This window comes from Centroberyx affinis, unplaced genomic scaffold, assembly GCF_046629955.1.
Source record: "Centroberyx affinis isolate AG114_WGS23_722 - 3 ecotype Tasmania unplaced genomic scaffold, CSIRO-AGI_Caff_v1 ptg001199l_1, whole genome shotgun sequence".
Classification (NCBI taxonomy): domain Eukaryota; kingdom Metazoa; phylum Chordata; class Actinopteri; order Beryciformes; family Berycidae; genus Centroberyx; species Centroberyx affinis.
Genome location: NW_027279721.1, coordinates 71,898 through 87,537, shown reverse-complemented (window position 1 = coordinate 87,537; position 15,640 = coordinate 71,898).

Sequence of the window (15,640 nt, the reverse complement as noted above, 5' to 3'; positions counted from 1 at the left end):
ATCTCACGCTTGTCTGTTTTTATCTCTTACCTTGATTTTATTTGTTTACGTTCATTTTTATCTGTAGTTATCCTCAGGAATGAAACTCAAGTGGGATGTGATGACACTGCGAACATAATGCAATTTCAATTGCTTCTGATGGCTCGGTACTTATGGCAACAAAGAGATTCTCAATACAAGAATGAGCTCATTTTCCTCCCCCTACAGGTCTGCCTACAAGCCCTATACTAGCCCTTATTATTTGCACTGAGTGCAGAACAATAGTCCTTGCTTAGTTAATGCCCTTAAAGTGCATATTAATACATGACAAGCGGGTGGCATATTAATTGCTAAATTGTGCCTCATGACCCCCTGTTCAAAAGTTGACCTAAATTATGAATAGTGCCAAAGTGTTGCCACTGTTTCCTCTGTCAGGCTAAGGAAAGAAGCAGCATGTACCACTGAATACTGTGAGGAGATGAAATTGTCCTTACAGCAGATATGTGAATTAATATGATTGATTATACAAGATCAATATGACTGAGGCTTGTACCTGTGATAATGACAGCATGGACAGAAAAGCCTCTCTGGTCTTAATGTATGGGACCTGTCAAAATCCTCTTTGCTCACGGTACTTCCACTGGCTCACACTATCAATCACAGTTGACTATTTCTACAGTAAATGTCCTTTTGGGTCATTTCCACCATCAGTAACCTGTATGTGGATGGCATATTTGCTTCTTTTAATGATCTGGTAAATATATATGATCTTCCAAGAGCCCATTTCTTCAGATACCTGCAAGTCTGTAATTTTGTCCGCAAACATTTTTCAGGCTTCCCTGCAGTTCCCCCAATTTCTCCCATTGATTCACTTCTGAAACAAGATCCAATTATAAAAGGTGACATTACATGTTTATACAATGAGATATCCATGCTACAATCCCTTGATTCTTTCACATTACGTACAATTTGGTCACAGGACTTGGGGGAAGAATTACATCATAAGACCTGGGAGGCTATCCTCTACAGAGTTCACCACTCCTCCATATGTGCCAGACATGGGGTGCTGCAGTGTAAGGTGGTTCATAGGGTCCTAAATAAAACAATAAAACAATAGGGTACACTGGTCTAGGTGTAGGCTGGCAAAGATTTTTCCTGACATTGATCCTACATGTGATAGATGTCGGCAGGCCCCTGCTGATCTTTATCATATGTTTTGGTTGTGTCCCTCTCTCTCTTCATTTTGGGAGTCTGTTTTTGACACTCTGTCCAAAGTCACCTCTGTCCCCATTGAACCCTCCCCAATTGTTGCTATGTTTGGAGTCTTGCCAGCCAAGTCACCTCTGCCCAAATATTGTTTTGGATTTTGTGGCATATTTAACTCTATTGGCAAGGCAGTTCATTCTTATGAATTCTCATTCTTGTTGCGTTGGGGACGTGCTGCATTTTATGCAGCTGGAGAAAATCAAGCATACCCTACAAGCCTCCCTACCCAAGTTCGATAAAATTTGGCAGCCCTTTTCAGAATATATAGATAGCATTCAAATTATCCAGCTACCTCCCGACTGAAAAACCTCTTCTCTCCCCTCTTGATTTAGTATTGACCTTGACCAACCTACTGTGCCTATCTGACCTTTGTATATTTACACCACGACCTCTCTTTAACCATAACTTACTTAATACACCCTTTTTTTAATATATATATATATTTTCCTCCTCTTTTATGTTTTTACTTATTTATCTTTTAGTTTGTTCGGCAGTATATTGTTTCTTAATCTCTCTTTTTGTTGTAACTGTGAAGCTCCATGTGTTGTATTGAGATGTACCTGTGTTTTGTTTGTGATATAATGCTACCATACTGTATTTGATTTGTAAACCTGAAAAACCCATAAATAAATCATTAAAAAAAAAATGTCCTTTTGGGTGATACCTGCATGCAGCATCACAGACACGAGGAAGGAAAGTTTATTTCTAGAAATCATCGTACTATTTATGTATGATAACTATTGCCCACTATTGCGGATATTGTAGGGATGTAAATTTGATAACATTAGTACAAGGTCTGACTAAAAATTCTGATAATATCTTTACAGCTGTACCTCATGCATGTTGCAAGAGCTAGAAAAACATTGCTGGATCAAGGGAACAGTTAGTGCACAGTTAGTAGGCAGTTGCATAAGATATGTTTCCCTTAGATGTTTGGAAATGTTCATATATGAGGATACAGCAGACTGGTTTTGGAGAACATTCTGACCTCAAAGTAAGACCGAAGAAATAACAATTTGCATTTGACATCTACTGGTCCATCCTCACAGGTCTTTGAGCCGTGTTGGTATTATGAATAGTAACGTATTATGTTCAGCAGCTGAATTCTTGAGAGTTTTTAATACATGGTGTGATCTCAGTTGACCTGAAGGTCTCTCTATGAACTTCCCCTCATTTTAAATGCCAAGGATGACTTGTCTCAGCTCGAAGAGGAGATCATTTCCTCGTGTGTTCTTTATTTCAATAGATAAGTCAATGCACTTAAGCTGTGATTCCCCCCCCCCCCCCCCCCGGCACTGGGGAGTACTGTAATTTTCCATATCTGTCATCTGTGCAAATAAACCAAAACATCTTCCAAAAAACCAAAGAAGATAGAAAGAGAAAATAACACAAAGCCGACACTCCGCTATGTTTACCTTGAGCAATGTGGAACCAAAGTAAAACACTATTTGTAAGTAACTAGAATGACATCAAGGATATTGAAAATGATAGCTGACCTACAAAAACAACATGTCTTAAACTAATGCCGTTGCCGCATAATGTACGCATTGCAAAGAACGGGTATTTTTCCCCCCCGAAAAAAAAGAGGTCTTCTCACAGTTTGAATAGCATATCTATACCTCAATTATAGAAACGTTGTTGAGCTCTAACTAATTCATGAGCTGACAAGTTCAACATCAAGTTCAGCCAGTTGAGATTAAAGGGAATGATTTCAGCATGTGTTACTTATGTTAAGTATAATGGAGGGCCTAATAGAAGCATGTGGTTTCACTTTCAACATAATGAAGTCATGGAGGGTCTTCACAGGGCCTGTCGTGGAGTGTGTGTGTGTTTGTGTGTGTGTGTGTGTGTGTGTGGGGGGGGGGGGGGGGGGGGTGCAGTATTTCTGCTATTACAATGTCAAGTTCATGAATTATGAAAGTCTCAAATTAAAGCTACAATCTTGTACAACCTGGTGTGTAAATTATTCCTCAGACATGGATCACTTGTTCTGCCCGGTTCTTACTTCTTTACCTTCCACTGTAAATACATGGAGTATAGGAGGAGGTAAGGTACGAGTTGTTGTTCTCCTTTTTTCATTACTGTTACCGATAGCAGGAGATTAATCACTCCCCTTGTGTCTTGCTTTTTCTTGTAGCTTTCTGGATGTGAGCTGAGTTCTCGCTGACATTATGCCCCTATTAGCCCAGGGCAAGTGTCCTCTGCATGCACAGAGGCACACAGTCAGGCAGCCCAGTCCCACGCTGCCTTTCTCGTTGATCCCACTCTGCAGATTGCATGACATGCAGAAAGCCACACAAAACATCTTCTGCCTCTTTGTTAACCTTGGACCCCCCCCCTCCCCCTCCCCCACACACAGAGGCAGGACTCCTGAAATCAAACTAATTGTGAACCGAACTAAAACAAGGAACCAATTCTTTCCTCTTGCCGTAGATACATGGGAGGGTGGGAGGGAGGGGGTGGTTGAGGAGATGGTGGTGGTGGGGGGGGGGGGTCTCTCTGGAACAGGAGGCAGGGATATTTTCCAATTACTCGGCCCCCTTCTCCCTCACATCTCACAGGGCAAGGGGAGGCAAAGTCGAGCTCGTTTATTAGTATTAGGGGCTCGTTCCCCCCCTCCCAGGCAGCCCTCCCTCGCACTCCTCGCAGCAACCGTGCCATGCACACAAGATCGCCCTAATAGAATCTGTAAGCCTCCGAATGAAGTGGATTGTAAAAAGACAAAATGACATGAGAAATGTTTTTTTTGGGGGGGGGGGGGGGGGGGGGGGGGGGCCTGCAGGGGGTGCAGGGTCCTATAGGGAGGAGTGGATGAGCGGCGAGGTGGTTAAGAGACAGAGAAAAAGAGAGAGAGAGTGGGAGGGAGGTGAATACACTATGACTCCATTTGATTCTCATTTCTCTCCCACTGCAACGAGTTGCCGGCTTGCATTATTGGAGATGAGACGTTTTACAGCCATTAATTTACTGGCCCACCTACAGGAGCAGTCCATTATGGAAGGAGCCAGCGTCATCAGAATGGAACCTCGGGGGTGACTGTGCTTTTACAACATGCGTTTCATTAGGCACCCATAAACACACAATGTAATGTAAATATGGAAACTGTTAGCGGTGATAAAAACAGTGGTCTATGCAACAACTGTGGTCTCGCAAATAACACAGACTAGCAGGCAGCCCAAGGGATAAAACTTGTAATGCTCATGTTTTCTATTTCCATAATGGAGAGGCATTGTTCCCAAGGATTTGGACAGATTATGGGGATCAGAAGGATGATCTGGTGCTCTCTGCAGTATACTCTTCTTCCCAGGATTTCATTTGGTGCCAGTATATGTCATCAAAAGGACACCAAATGTCAAACTAAATGCAACAATGTGGAGTGCAACAGTATAAACCACAACAACACAAAAAATAGCTGGTGAGGGTTGTGATCGGCTTCCATCACCTCTTACTTGCTTATCTTAAATGTTCAAGAAGCACATGATAGCTCAAATAAAAGCTAAGACTTCAGTGATTTCAATTCCCTGATAGCATTTTTGCCCTCTGTACTACACATTTGCTTTTAAGAGCAACCATCACAATTCACTTTATGAAAAACTCACTCACTTCAATAACATTAATCCATGATACATTTAAATGTGCTTATCTTACTTGAAATGAAAAAGTTCTAAGTATTTGGCATTTCCTAAGGCCAGTGCAAACTGTAAATGGGCTCATACCTTTACATACCTTTAAATAGGTCCATACCTTTATGACACTTCATACAGCCCAGAAAATACATTTCCTGTGAACTGAGAAACATACTGTATATCATAAAAAAAACTGCATGCTGTGGGTATTACATTGTTCTGCAGCACCAGTAGTCCATGAATAAAACCATTTGGCGATACGTTCCAGTGAGTCTACCTGCCTCCACATGTGATGATGTGACAGGTCACTGGAGCAAAGCTACACTGTGTTAGAAACACCCACTTTCCCTGTTTTGCCTCATTGTCTTCAATGGCAAATTGAACTCATGAGGATTATCTCAGACTCATGAAATTGAAGGCCCACTACCTGAAACCTCCAGATCTCCGAAAGATATTAAATACCAAATCGCGCCAATACCTTCTCCAGTTTAAAATGCTTTTTGGAGTGTTTTTTTTTTTGAGTTATCAATTCATCAATTCAGTAATTTATTCAAAGTAAATGAGCCCTTTTCAATCCTCAAATTTCCACACTCTTCACTTTCACCCATTCTCCACACCCCAACTAAAACCCCCACGATCAAGAGCGGCTTATGAAGGGTGACGATTACAGTGTTCCAGCCAAATTTTTATTACATGCCAAGCTTTCCTCCTCCAATCAGATTCCCAGGAGACGGCGAAGAATGCATGCTGGTGGTGAACAACGTGAAGCTCCATCTGCACCGGCTCAGTTTGTCTCAGTCTCGATCTCTTCCATATGCCAGCTGCTGAAAATATCTCCATTTCAACAGAGCCGGTTTGCTGCGTGCTGCAGTTTAGACGGGCTACTCTCAAGGCACACTTTCTTTTTTATTGAGATAAATGACAACTCTGTGATGACAGCATGTGCTCACAACTTCAGCCCCATCCCGATGCTGCAGAATACCAATGGCTGTCATCTGGGGACACAGTGGAATTTATGGTTGTCTGCAGAACAAATGAATTTAAATAGAAATTTAAAAATGCCATTTGGCTAATATGAAGCTGCTGACCTCCATTCAACACAACTGACATTCCAATTTCGGGGAATGGAGGCCAGATAATCGTTGAATGAGGTCAAATGGTTCAAGCCAGAGTTTGCAATAAGGCTTGATTGGGAGCTGTACTTTTTTTTTTTTCCAGATATAGAGCTAGAGAATGATTAATAACAGAAATGTTTCAAGGTTTACAGTTCCTACAGTGCCAACAGAGAATAAAAAGAGCATCAAATAACAGCAAAGACAGTGCAATTACATTAGCTGGAAGAAGAATAAACAAACAATCATTCGCTGGCATAAAAGTGCATGGCGTACATTGTGCAAACCTACATACTGGATACATATGCAAACTCAACATGCACACACACACACGCACGTAAACTTCCTAAAAACATTTGTTCAAACTGATGCATTGGCAAACGATTGCTAAAAAAATTACTAAAGACAGCATGAAACATAAATCCTGTTAAATCTTTTATGAGAGTGGAAGAGCAGCCTAGAGAAAAGATTCAGTTATGCCAAAGCATGCAGCTTGGGAGAGACAGAGAGAAAGCCATGAAGACTTCATGCTTCACTTGAGTTTTCCCAAATAATCCCAAATAATAATGTCTTTTAATCACATGGATCATCATGTGGACAGAAGAGGAAAATGTGAAAACCATCCAGCATCTTTATATGGCAAAAATGAGTTGTTTACCCCGAAGGTAAGGCGCTGTAGAGTTATACCGTAACAGAGTCAAGTTCCCTTGACCTTGCTGTCTGAGTGAGTGAGCTGGTACACGGTTCACAGGTTTCTGCTGGCAAGGTGGAGACTGCAGCGCTTCACGGGCCGCTCTGCACTGAACCGAGCGTGGAATTCTCAAATCAGATGAAAAATTACCCTCATAACCACGCCGTCATCTGCACAAATGCATCGCACAAGGTAAAATGGCTGACAAGGCAGCTAAAGCGCCATGCTCAAGTGTCTCCAACAGGGTTTTTTTTCCACCATGTAAGTGGTTCAGCCTTGATAAGGGCCTCGGTCTAAGAAAGCAAGGCAGGACATTGACACCCAGTGAAGCAAAACACTGGATTGTGGAAAAAGATTTGAAATCAGTGGAAATCCTGTTTCTGTTCGCACATGGAAAACAATGTGGATTTTCAAGTTTACATGCGTTTAACTGTGTTCATACATTATTAATAATGACTGTATCTGTTTGTGTAAAAGAGCATTTCAAGGGCACAAATGTTTATTTGACAACATGTGTTTACTTGCACTGCATGGACTACAGGCCTCTGGTGGCACTCAATATGAATTATTTACAAACTGATGATTACTGGGCGGATCCATCCTCAACTTCAGCCAGAAACAAAACTTTCAAATCACTGCTACATCATGTAAGCCGAGAGCGGCCATATTTGCATGATTGATTCCATTATCCTGAGATCACAAATTAATTATTGTTATCACAAGATATCACAAGACCTCGTTTTCCTGAGATCAGGACTTCATTATCTCATTATCTAGATGGAATACTTCAGTTCAAGTAAAATGTGGATGTTATCGATAATAGAAAGGCACAATGCAATTTCTGCCTGTGTTAGACCTTGATGGAAGCAAAATCGAATGTGCTGATCAATGGTGGTCTCTCTATCCTCTTCCACTACTTTGGTTTCTATCCAATAAGCTCAGCCACAGAAAGCTATACCACATGCCATGCAAACGCCGTCATGGGACAATGACCTAAGTTGTGATAAGAACAATTTTTTTGTTATCTCGAGATAAGAAGATAATTAAATCGTAATCTCAATAAAACCATTTTTGTTATCTTGAGATAACGGGAAAATCTGTCGTGATCTTGAGGAAAAAAAGTTTGACATCTTGTGTTAACACGGTAATTAATCCATAATTAGAATTTGCCTGCAAATTAGCTTTTCTGTTAGCTCTTTTATTCAACTTTATAAACTCTTTGATTCAACTTTAATCTTTGTCAGCTTGCTCCTTTCTATGCACTACTTATTAATTTATGTCCGCTCTAAGCAGAGACAAAAATATCTGTGAATGTTCAAAGGTCACTAGGCACAAACTGCCGACTCACATTTTCACAAATCACCACATTTCAAGTGGAAAGAAGTCAACCTACTATCTATTTTCTATACTGGTATTTGCAACTTCAAACCAATATTGATATCATTTTGTGTCAGCACCCACAAATTAATATCAATATTAATCTTTCCTAACAGGGGTTGTTGTCAGAGTTCCAGCTTCAAACCTTCGCTGAAATCATCTCTAATCACCTCTATTAACATTTGGAGTAAAGTCTGGCTTTTTAAATTTGCATGCTGCTATTGGTTTTGCTGTAAATGGATTTTGAATATTACTTACCACGGTAAATTGGGGCTCATTAAGCAGTTTCGACTCTTTAAAAAAGTGCCGAGGGTTGCCATGGCAATCCGTCTCAGATCCTACGTATACGTGGCATTCTGCTCTTTATCTCGGCGCTTGCAGGTTGTGATCACACAGAGCTTGTAATTACATGCAGGCGTCTCGCAAGCCCAGCGGTAATGGGATACTTCTAAAGGCTTTGATAGCCCCCGTACGGCATAATGAATACGTTGAGGAGGGCGAGGGCATCGATTGTTGGCCCACAATATCTTGACAGTTACATTAGAAACCTATTTGACTGGAGTGCCGGAAACAGCAACCCGCACTGAACGGGCAGGCTGGAAAACAAATTGATAGAGCGCTGGTGACAGATGGATGGCGGAGTGATCCAATCTGGCAGATAGACTAGAGATATGTTAATAAAAAGTGCAGGTTGTCATGTGCCTGCCAGAGCCAAGGTACAGCTCAGGTCTGCAGATCTCAGCCTTGACGGGGATGAATAACCCCGTGTGACATTATCAATAAACCATCCATCATTAACTATGGCTGTTTCATCCTATGTGATTTTGAAGGATGATTTGGGGGACCATTGGATACCATCAAATCACTCGCCTACAGTATCAGATCCTGCACTGTCACCTTTGTGCCTGCACTGAATACCATCTAGAGAAACTACTCTCCACAGCCCAAGAGGCTGTTCAGTATCCATTTGATATCCTGTAAAAGTCATTTTAAATGTGTGAAATCTCAATGAGCACGTCCATCTATATGGGAGGGCAAATCGTTTGAGCCCAGTATTGAACAATGGATCTCAGGAGCGCCGAAGACAAAGCTAGCGCCGGTTGCTTAGCATATTAATGAGAACCATGCTTAAATACTGTGAGCATACCATTAGTCACACACATTATAATTCTCCCTACCACATTTATCTGAGCCAACGGAAATCTATGTCCCGCTGTTCTTTTAATTGCCCTAGTCGGAGAAATCCCTCCGACTGACTTGTAAGGTCAGCGGCACAGCTGTTGAAGAGAGTTTAAATGAAATGAGCGATTCGCATTTCAGAGCCAAGCAATCAGCAAAGTTGGCGATTGTATCAGTCATTTTACATCAAGAAATTTGTAATGAAAAACTACATCTTAATTGTTTTTTTGTTTTTTTTAAAGGAAAAATCCTTTCTTGGATACGCTTACGCTGTTAGATATTATCAGTCTGTGAAGTCCAATACATTCCAGGAATTATTTTGTGATGAAGTGTCGTAATTTACAATTTTGGTGTATTCACTTTCCCTCAACCTGCCTTGTCTATTTCTACTTAAGTTGAGTTACGAGTGATTTCCCAGAATGCCTTTAGACGACCCACAGAAAACATGTCTGAACTTGTTGCGTTCAGCTGTTGGTTATAGGTGAAGGTGGAGAGAGTGATAGGAGTAGCATAGTAAGAGAGTTTTTCTAGAGAAGAAAAAGCGAGAATCACACTCCTTCATCAAAACACATGTCTTGTGGTTGCATTGCATTCTGGTCTATTGAGGCAGCTGTCAGTAGAGAAACTGGTCTATCTGCCTCTTCTATGATGGATTTCTCCCTGTATGATTGTTGTACATTGGTGCAAAATGGTGAGTCTAGATAGAAGCCTTCGCTCTTTGATTCTGAGAGGCTGACAGAAAAACTTGACATTTACCGTTGATGTTTTGGATAGCAGAAAAATTTTGAGCTGTTCCAGCTGTGCTGGAAATATCTCGACATGACATCATGTTGTCTTCGTTTGGCCAGTGATCCACGGGAATAAAAAAAATACCAAATGGACCCAGAAATGCAAGAAACATCATCAACAGCTGTTAAACAGTAACAGTGGAGGTGCAAGTGTGCATCAACAAAAATAGACTTGATTGGAGTGCTTAATCAAAAACACTGAACTTTAGAGGAAAAAAGTAGCACATCCAAAAATAAAAGTAGTATGTTTGTGGATGTGCTACTTTGTTCCTCTAAAGCTGTGGATTTTTTTGCTTAAAAGAAATCTCACAATTTAATTCCAATTTGGTCAGTTGTCTTCCCATTCACATGTCTTTACACAGGCCTAATGTCTGTCTGCTGCTCAGTTAGAGTCGGCACCCTGTATGTATCCTGAACAAGACCTGTGCATCCAGCTGGCCCAGTACATGTGTATGCAGCATGCTGGCAGTGTATTCCCTCCTCCCGGGTTATGACTTTAGCTCCCTGTGATTGCAGCTACGGCGGCGGGGCCACAAGGCCCAGGGTAAAGCCATACATCATGCCACTTCAACTGGGGTGAGGGGCGGGGTGGTGGGGGGTGGGAGGGAGTGTGGGGAAGCCTTTCTATCTGATGTATCTGGAAGAGCAAAAAAAAAAAAAATGAGCGAGAGAAGATGAAGAAGAAAAGACAGCCAGAGGGAATAAGGCATAGATGGGTTGGGGATGGAAAGAGAGAATGATCAACAAGGGAACGGATCAGTGTTGGATTAAGATCAGAAGAAGATTACAGCGTGATTACCAGGACATCAAGCATTACTATTAACAGAGATCAGACAAGGCAAGGCAATCGGCCGAGCAATCAAAGGATCTACAATTTTAATGTAGAAGCTCAGGAAATCCACTGATAAGTGAGATAACAGCAGGGTGGTAGCTGGTAGACAAGTCTGATGAACTGTGCTTTAGCTCAACCGTCAAATATCAAGTGCTGACTGTAGATTCACATCCATGCAAAAGTGTCATTGGAGCAGACAGGTGTAGTCTCCCTCTACATGCATATCCATGTTATTTTCCCCTCTTATGTCCATACCGACAAATGTGTAGAGGTGAGATTTTCTATTTCCCTTCCCATTCTCAGTCTGTCCTCTCGGAGATGACAAGATGTCAGTCATGTTTTATTCAGTTTCATCCATGAAAGCGGAGCAGGAGCCTAAGGAGACAGGGGCACAAGCACGACAGCTTCATTTCGCTAAATAAATCAGAAAGAGAGAATGAGAGAGAGGGAGAGAGAGAAGAAGAAAGAAAAAAAACCATTGGTGGTTTTGGCTGGTATCTGGTGCTTGTGCTTTTCGTCCTTGAGCGACGATGCACTGGCATTGTTTAAAGAAGGGATTCGCATAGACCTGCGAGTGATGAATTGCGCTGTCAGTCTCAATGAAATGAGAAGTGAAACCTTTCGCAGGAAAAACAATACCTACCACTGTGGGACAGAGGCACGGACTGTGAATTGTCTTGATGCCGATCATGATCCTCTAGACAAGGGAGAATTTCATACGAGAAATAGAGGGAAAAACATAAAGACATGACTGGGCTTTACCTTAAACTAACTCTGTAGTGCTGCTGAGAGCATAGCCTCTGCACCTTGTTTGTATGCAGTGTGTGTGTGTGTGTGTGTGTGTGTGTGTGTGTGTGTGTGTGTGTGTGTGTGTGTGTGTGTGTGTGTGTGTGTGTCAGTGTAAGGCTTCAGCAAGAACCAGAGAATTGCGAGTGATCATAACCAAGCGGATGTCAAATTATCCCTTCATTGCAATTACACTGCCATGCATTTCACTGCCTGTCTGTTAAGCAACAGCCCGCTGTCTGCTGTCAAACCTTTACCCACCCCCGTGCGTGACAGCACTGCCGCCATAGCCCACTGAGCGGAGTGTGTGCGCGTACAGTACGCGCGCGCCTGTGTGTGTGTGTGTGTGTGATAACTAAGCAGCCCTGCTAAAGTAATGAGCTATGTCAGGAAAAGATAGATCGAGAGAGAGGGAGGGAGAGAGAGAGAGAGAGAGAGAGATGGGAGGAAACACAGAAGCAGGAAGGAGGCCAGGTTTCTCAGCATAACGAAGCTCATGCATATTGTTGGTAGACGTTGCATCACTTCAGAACACAAGGAGACTGACATCTTTAGAGCTGTCAAAGGCAAGGCCAGAGCTTTGTCTGCAATTGAAGGCTTATGAAAATCTATTCCGCGCGGCACAATAGGCAAATTTCGCGACTCCCCACAAGTTGAAACAGTTTCTTTTGACATCCCTTTAACACACTTCACAGGGAAGCATTTATTTGACAATTCTCTGTTCCATAGCATGTAATTTTGGCAGTCAAACTTTGATGCCTGGAATATGTTTTCTAAACACTTGTGACTAGATGTTTGAACTGTAATAGGAAAGGACCACCACTGTCTGCTTCTCTGCCAAGCTAACCATGTGTCAAGCAGCTCATACTGTATGCTCACTGATTCATGTCAACAACCTGCTGGGAGCTGAATGAAAAGGTGGCTGTTGCCCTTGTCTATTTGGCGCGGTGACCCCTGCTTTGATAGGGTGAAGCTGACAACACTTTCTGCCCATCGGCAGAAAAAAACGAAGAAGACACCGATCCCGGATGCTGCACGACTATGAAAGATACAGTGAGGATAAATGTCAGAGTTCGAAGTAGATCTAAACTAGATAAAACGGAGATTTGTATAAAGCGGCGCAATACACACACACACACACACACACACTCACCCACACGTGCGCACCAATAATAACTCATCGTATCGTTTTATCTCGGGGCCTTCTATCTGGCTTCCTGCAGAGCGGCAAACCACAGGAAAATGTCAGGCTGTAGCAGCACTCTCCAACACAAACTAGGCACTGTCGGGGAGAGCGGTTGACGGATATGGAAATAAACACAATGGCAGGATGGCGGGAATCAGAGACTGCCGCTCGAACTGTTACCTACTGCAAGGAAGGGAGGCTCACACAGCCAAGAGCAGCGTTACTGAAGCGCTGCAGTAGAGAATGATAGAGAATAGAAATCTGCCTGTGGGTATGTCGACTCACAATTTGTTGCCCATGTTGAACTAAACCAATAAGATGCTACTAATCCGTCCGTATTAATCTCTGGGATTGGACTCCAGCATACCTTTTCGTGTCATTTCTCACACATCTAAATTATTAATCGTTCTGCTTGAAAGCCTAAAAATCCCAGGACGTTCTGAAAGCGCAAACTGAACCGCGCTTGCATGGGGTTCCCCTCGATGCCTTGTCTAACACTATTAACACTTTGGGAAGTATTCATCCCACCCTCGAACGCGATCAATCGACGTCTCGTGTAAGAACGTCGATCTGCTGTTTCCAGGCTGCTGCGTCTGTGAGTGCCGCTGTGCATCTGTGTGGATCAGCAGAGCTGCAGCACATGAATAGCTTTGCATACATTTCCAGCGCTGAGATTGTAATGCTGTGTAGCTGGGCCCACATCCCCATCTCTCTCTCTCTCTCTCTCTCTCTCTCTCTCTCTTTTTGTTCCTCCTCCCCTCTACTTGTCAAAAAAGAAAAAGAAAAAAAATCAGGAATCCCAAAAAAGAAAGTCCTTTGGGATGGTTTCCGAAGTACAATGGAATCTACATCATGATGTAATCTAACTGGATCACATTGGGGGTTTTTGTTCAGTACAAATCGCTGCAGAATACCATCTTAATCTTGTTCCCAAGTTTGGAACCAATCTTTCTTCCTCAGTCTTAGAAGGTTGTTCAGGTATCCAGCAGTAAAACACTTACTAACAAGGTCCCTCTCCCAGCAGAGATGTGCACAGACCTACAGTATAGTAATGCTCAATACAAAGGACCTCCCCCCTCCCCCCCAACCCCCTGCCCCACTCCCTGGGAGAGCAACACTATCTATGTGATATATTACAGTACATATGATGCAATAAGCCTGAAACAAGCAGCCTGAGTCACCTAATGTTGCAACAATGTGTACGACTGCGGTCCCACAAGATTTGCAATATCTGTGTATTATTTGGGATAATAGCTTTCTCTAGTATTCCATTTTTGTGTTGGTGCATATTTCCATTATACTCCATACTCATTGCCCATGTGAGATTCTATCCCAGATAGAAGAAACCAGAGTAAGATACCTCAGATATGCTGACATTAGCTGGGATGATCAATACACTGCGATGTGTTTACTGTTTAGTTTGTGGCCTATGTCAGCTCAGTTTCCATGAATTCTGAAGGTATGTTGACACTATTTTCATTACAGCACACAGGGATTTTAATGACTGGGGCATGAACGATGCATATAAAGTCATCCTGAACAAGAACTGACCTGAGATATGAGCTGTAATCTACAATACAGACATTAAAGCAATGCAATCTCTGTCATTGTGTTTATCATGAAGACCGCCAGTCATGACAGAGAGGGATGGTTATATCTCTCGTCTATTATTGAATTGCATTTTTTTGGGGGGGAAAAATGAAATGCTGGAGATGCTTGCGCTCACGCCATTAGTACTACTCTGCGAGCAATACCATTTACTTTTTCAATTTTCGGCTGAGTGAGTCTTTTTCTTGACAGTTGCTTTATGAACAAATGTGATGAAAGTGAAATTGCCTTCGTAGACTTGAAGGCTTCAAACGATGGACGTCATAGATGCCTAACAGCTGGATTTTTTTTGTTGGTGATATTCCCAGAACATAATAGGTTAGGTGGCAGTGGGTAAAATAGGTGAGGACACTGGGGAAAGGTCACTTCATTATCACTAATAACAAAAGGCCACTTGCCTGCGGAAGTCATCCACATGACTTTTCACCGTTATCATTTCAGATTCAAAAACAAACTTAAGTTGGCTGTTTGACAACTGTGTCTGAATAATCATAAAGGTAGTTTGAATTCATGAATGTGTTCAGTAACAGTAACATATTAAGCAACAGGCCTTAGAGTGTATTTGTCATACAGAGCGTGTGTTTAAAACGGGAGGAAGATTTAATTATCTGTTATACAATGTACTGTATATGGAACATTCCTTTTTAATCTCATTTTACCTTCAGTCAGTGGATATTATTCATCATGTCTCTCAAAACTAATCTAAAAAATCTAAAAACCTCAAAATCTAAAAACCTCAGCTTCAACTGTGAAGACAATTACTGTGTTGTGTTCATGGTATTATCCAAATATTCTCCTATGACTTTTCACGTTTTCAGACTTGATGTACAGAATTGTAATGACATCGGTGCAATATGTAGTCTATCTTTTTTTATTACCGAGGAGCCACGCAGTCGAACAATCTCTTCTGAGAGCTGGCACTCCGGGCGGAGCGAAGGCATCTAGCCAATTAATTATATGGCTTTGAGTAAATAATTTGTGTGGTGTATTATGCATACGGCGGGGCGAAGCACCTGTGCTGCCTGGCCTAAAACAGGACGCGTCTAGAGAGCGAAATGTTCTAGGAGGCCATCCAATTCACACAGAGGTAATGAACCTAAAAATTGATCCAATTCCGCTAATGGTTTTGACTGACCCTGGGTATAATGTACCGTTGCTTGTTTAACGCCGTATTCCAAAACCTTGCCGTGGGATTTTATTTTCAGATCAG